Raw genomic sequence first — 6,191 nt, forward strand, 5'->3', positions numbered from 1 at the left:
TGTTTAGCCCATCCTCCTTGTCATGGCCGGCCACCACCTATAAAGGGGAATTTGACATGCAAGTCCATTATTTTGCATGCATGCTTTAATTAGTCATCACACATTTCCTATCATACTTTCAAAGTTCATTACTAAGTCCTTTCTTGTGGAATTCACCCTTATAACACTAAATCAATCATCATAAAATGTCATACATGAGCACACACATATTATAGGCATCAAAATAAATTTTAATTATTTTTATGCCTCGGTTTTGTGGTCCCGAGACCACCTTCCGACTAGGGTCAATTTTGGTGTCACAACTCTCCCCACTTAAGAAATTTTCGTCCCGAAAATCTTACCGATAAATAGGTTTGGATATCGCTCTTTCATAGAGTTCTCGGTCTCCCAAGTAGCTTATTCTATCCCGTGCTTGAGCCATAACACTTTTACTAGCGGAACCCGCTTGTTTCACAACTCTTTCACTTCTCGTGATAGGATACGAATCGGTTCTTCCTCATAACTCATATTAGCTTGAATTTCAATTTCGATGGACTAATCACGTGCGATGGATCGGATCTATAGCGTCGAAGCATCAAAGCGTGAAAGACATCGTGAACCTTTTCGAGTTCGGGGGCAAAGTCAAACGATATGCCTTTGGATCGACTCGCTTCGGATATCTCATATGGCCCAACAAACCTCGGGCTCAACTTGCCCTTACGGTAGAATCGAGTATCTTTTTCCAAGGCGATACCTTGAGGAACACTTTATCACCCACGATACTCGATATTCTTACGCTTCAGATCCGCGTCACGACTTCGACGATCGGAGGTTATCTTGAGACTTTCACGGATTACTTTCACTTCTGTTCAGCATCCCTAATCAAATCCACCCGAAAATCTTGCTTTCACCGAGCTCGGTCCAAAACAATGGTGTACGGCATTTACGACCGTACAAGGCCTCGTAAGGTGCCATTTAATACTTGATTGAAAATTTGTTGTTGTAGCGAATTCAATCAACGGCAAATACCGTTCCCATGAACCACTAAACTCGAGGACGCACATCTTAACATATCCTCAAGTATCCGAATTATCCGCTCGGATTGACCATCGGTTTGAGGGTGAAAAGCGGTCTTGAAATGCAACTTGGTACCCAAAGCTTCTTGCAACTTTTTCCAAAATCGCGAGGTAAATCTCGGATCTCTATCGACCACGATGGAAATAGGCACCCCATGTAATCTCACAATCGAGAAGCGTACAATTCCGCTAATTTGTCCATTGAAAAATCCAGACGTCACGGGGACAAAGTGGGCCGACTTAGTCAATCGATCTACCACGACCCAAACCGCATCCTTCTTACTTGCGACAATGGCGGTCCGGATACAAAGTCCATTGTGACTTGATCCCATTTCCACTCGGGTATTGTGATTGGTGAAGTAATCTCGAAGGCACTGATGTTCCGCTTTCACTTGTTGACATATTAAACATCTTGAAATAAAGTCGGAGATGTCTCGCTTCATACCATGCCACCAAAACCGAGCGTTTCAAATCATTGTACATCTTCGTACTCCCGGGTGGATTGCCATTCGGCTACAATGGGCTTCATTCGAATTATCGAAATGAGTTCAATTCTTTGGGACACAAGCGACTTTTGAACCTCAAACAATCGTCATCGTCGATTTGAAACTCCGAGTCCTTGTTCGGAACACACGCAGCCCGTTTTGCAACCAACTCGTCGTCGACTTTCTGAGCTTCTCGAATTTGGTGTGTCAATAATGGTTTGGCTTTCAATTCAGCCACTAACACCTTTGTCGGATCGGACGGACTAGTGCACATTCATCGCTTGTAAAGTGAATAACGATTTACGACTCAAGGCATCCGCAACCATATTCGCCTTTCCCGGGTGATAGTCAATGATCAGCTCATAATCCTTTAACAGCTCGAGCCAACGTCTTTGTCGCAGATTTAAGTCTCTTTGGGTCATCAAATATTTGAGACTTTTGTGATCCGAGTATACATGGCACCTTTCACCAAATAAGTAATGTCGCCAAATCTTTAAGGCGAATACGATGGCGGCCAGCTCGAGATCATGAGTCGGATAATTTTTCTCATGTGGCTTTAATTGCCTCGACGCATAGGCCACAACTCGACCTTCTTGCATTAATCATAACCTAACCCAAGTAGAGAGGCGTCGCTATAGATGACAAACTCCTTGCCGGACTCGGGTTGCACTAGAATTGGGGCTTCAGTCAAATAAGTTTTCAGTTGATCGAAACCTTTTTGGCATTTCTCTGTCCATTCGAACTTAACGTCCTTTTGGAGTAGCTTCGTCATCGGCGTGGCTATCGTTGAGAAGCCTTTTACAAATCGTCGGTAATAACAAGCAAGCCCCAAAAACTCGAACCTCAGTAATATTTCTGAGGCTTCCAATTAAGTATGGCTGAAATTTTATTGGGTCGACTCGAATACCGATCTGAGATACCACATGACCCAAGAAGCTAACCTCTCTTAACCGAACTCACACTTCTTGAACTTAGCATATAATTGCTTGTCCGTAAAATTTGCAGCACTAACCGTAGGTGTTCAGCATGTTCGGTCTCATTTCTTGAATAGACCAAGATGTCATCAATGAACACGACTACGAATCGATCCAAATATGGTCTAAAGATCCGATTCATTAAATCCATAAATACCGCGAGGGCATTAGTGAGCCCAAAGCGGCATCACTAGGAACTCATAGTGACCATATCTCGATTACGAAGGCGGTCTTGGGCACGTCCAAATCTCGGATTCGCAATTGATAGTAGCCCGATCTCAAATCTATTTTCGAGAACACCGAGGCTCCTTGATTGATCGAACAAGTCGTCAATACGTGGTAGCGGATATTTGTTCTTTATCGTCGCTTTATTAAGGCGGCGATAGTCGATGCACAACCGCATGGTTCCATCCTTCTTTTCACGAACAACACTGGCGCACCCTAAGGCGAAAAACTCGGCGAGCAAAACCTCTATCCACCAATTCTTGCAAGCGAGCTTCCAACTCCTTTAATTCCGTTGGTGCCATACGATACGGAGCTATCGAAATTGAGTGGTACCGGTACCAATTCGATGCCAAATTCTATTTCCCGAGCAGTGGTAAACCGGCAATTCTTGAGGAAAACATCCGGTATTCACAAACCACGGACGCAGATTCGGTTTCTTTTACGATTCCTTGTCATCGAGCACGTCGCTGTGTACGCGCCGCACTCTTTTCTTACATATTTTCGGGCCAACATTGCTGATATTACGGTGGCAACCCTTTAAGTCCGTAGACTTAACCCGAATTATCTCGTTATTCGCGCACCTCAAATCGATAGTCTTGCTTTTGCAATTTACGACCGCATCGTGCATGGTCAACCCATCCAAACCAAGAATAACGTCGAATTCATCGAACAGCAAAAGCATCAAGTCCGCCGGAAACAAGAACCTCGGAACACTAGGAGACTTTTCTTGCACACTTTGTTGACAAGCACGTAATGACCCAAGGGTTTGACACGAATTACAAACTCGATGAGACTCAATAGGCAAATTCTTCTTGGATGCTAAGGTTTCACATATATAAGATTGAGTAGAACCGGGGTCAATCAACGCAATCACTTTAGTATTGAAAAGGGTGAAAGCACCGGTAATGACATCCGGAGAGGCAGCATCCTCGCGTGGCGTATGGCATAAGTCCTCGCAGAGCACGAGCCTCGGATCGATGGTAGCATCTCTAGATCCTCTCGACCGCCTTGACATTGCCCATATTTCTAGGTGGCCTACCTCGGCGATGGTAGCACCCGAGTTTCCACTCGACTCACATTCATTCAAGCTTCCTCGGGCAATCCTTCCTAAAGTGGTCGGCCGATCCACACTTATAGCGGAGTGATCACGAAACCAACAGCTCCCGAATGCCATTTGCCACAATGTTGACACTCCGCCTCTCTCGGCGATCATTTCCACCATGGCGATCGAAGTGACTCGTGTGGTCACAGGGGTCGATCGCGTCCTCGTCTAAAAAGCCCAAAGCGCCTCTAGACCGGTTCACATCATCTCGAAATCTCTTGATTGCTGTTGAAGAGACTTTCCGAGGACCTCTTCGAATTCTCCGGTTCCCACATCACTTTTGTTTCTCCTTTCTAAGCTCTTCGACTTTACAAGCTTGCTCAACAAGTACTACGATCTCGTATTTCGAGAATGCCAACGAACATCCTTATATCATCATTCAGCCCATCCTCGAAGCATTTACACATAATAGCTTCGGACGAAATGCATTCTCGCGTGTATCATTAAGCCTCACAAATTTTCGTTCATAGTCGGTAACCGACATAGAACCTTGCTTAAGATCAAGAAATTCCCAAGTCACTTGCTCTCTAGGTACCACGAAGTCGAGTACTCCACCAATAGTAGGTGGAATCACGTAGCAAGGAGATGGTACACTTTAAGCATTCATCGGTGTACAAGATAGCTCATCGAGCACCGGATAGTGTTGTCCAACCGAAATTCAGCTCGTTCGGCATCATCATCGTCCGTAGCTTTAAATTCAGTGGCCCCATGTTTTGAATCCTATCGATTGGGGCTTACTTGACCTTATTTGGTCAGATTACTGGAGGTATTGTAGGTGCGGGGTTGCATTTGTCGGGAATGGAGGTCGTGGGACAGCCGTGTTAGTTCGAATGTATTGATTAAACCATTCGTTCATCACACTATAAAAGGCTTGCCTAGCCTCATCATTCGGATTGCTGGCCATAGGTTGAGAGTCCATGGCGCTGTCCCTTGTGCGGAGCAGCGCCACACTCTCCACATCATCAGCTATTGCTCGGTTGGGATCGGGACCCATTGCTATAAACAAACTCAAAGTCAAATTGTCGAAATCACCACACTATCGATTCATCATTTAATGGCATGTATAGCTAGACCCCAAACACCTCACGGTAGTCCTAGAATCGACTAAACCGTGGCTCGATACCATAAAATTGTAACCCCGAACCCGAGACCATTGCGGTGTCGGACACGAGGTTAACAAGCCAAGTTCACATGGTTTGCCCACCAATTTGACATTTCCAGTCAGGCTGGAAGACTGCATCACCGTCGCCTTTAAAATCATATCTCGAGTTTCAAAACTCGGAAACTGGTTTCGTAAATTTTCCTGAATTTAGACTCATATATCCATCCATGGATTTATTTCTAGAATTTTGGATGGGCCAATTGGTACAGTTTATTAGTTAAAGTCACCCATGTTACAGGGATCGACTGCTCTGACCTTCGCGCGGTATAACTTGAATATCTCTCTGTACAGGGCTTTAATGCTGGTGTCGTTTGTTTCTAATGAAACTAGACTCAAAATGGAATCTGTACATATAAGGTATGTCGCCTAATTCTTTCTGGATAATTTATAGTAAATTTTAAAGTTGCGACAGGGAACCCAGAAACCGTTCTGGCCCTGTCTCACAATAGCATTAATATCTCTTAACATGTAACTCCTATGACCATTTCGTTTCTTCCATATGAAAATAGACTCATCAAGGTTAATTTACATAGCTTATTCACTATTTAATTCCATTTCTACGAATTTTGGTGATTTTTCACATTCACGTCACTGCAGCTGGCAGCATCTGTTTTTAAGGTAGGTCTTACCTATTTGGTAGTCTCCATGAACCAACTAGTCTTTGCCATACATAGGTTCATATATGATCATTTTAACCATGCCAATGGCTGATCATATGACCAACATTCCCATTTCCAAGCCATAGCCACATCATGACACCAAATATATACATACAAACCACAATTATTCTAAGTTCATGTTCCCTTTTCGAGCCATTTTCGCATGGCCGTACATACTTACATCACCACATATTTAACAAACAAGGGGTAGTCCTATACATGCCATTTCAAGTTCAACCAAGAATTTATACCAAAATGGGGGCTTGATAGTGTGGATGACTTCGACTTCAACGATCCCGAATCCGATTGCTATCGGCGAAATCTAGAAAAGCGAGAGCCAAAGCGGTGAGTAAGCATTTTATGCTTAGTAAGTCTCAAGGAATATAATCAACTCTAATTACAGCAATACATTCACATAGTTAAATGCATCATTTCATTAATGCGCATTCACATAATCATACTTACTTTACCATCCCAACTCTTATGTTCATACACAAATAACGGCTTCATTAAACGATAACTCGCTCCA

Source organism: Gossypium arboreum, chromosome 7 (genome assembly GCF_025698485.1).
Source record: "Gossypium arboreum isolate Shixiya-1 chromosome 7, ASM2569848v2, whole genome shotgun sequence".
In the NCBI taxonomy this organism is placed as follows: Eukaryota; Viridiplantae; Streptophyta; class Magnoliopsida; order Malvales; family Malvaceae; genus Gossypium; species Gossypium arboreum.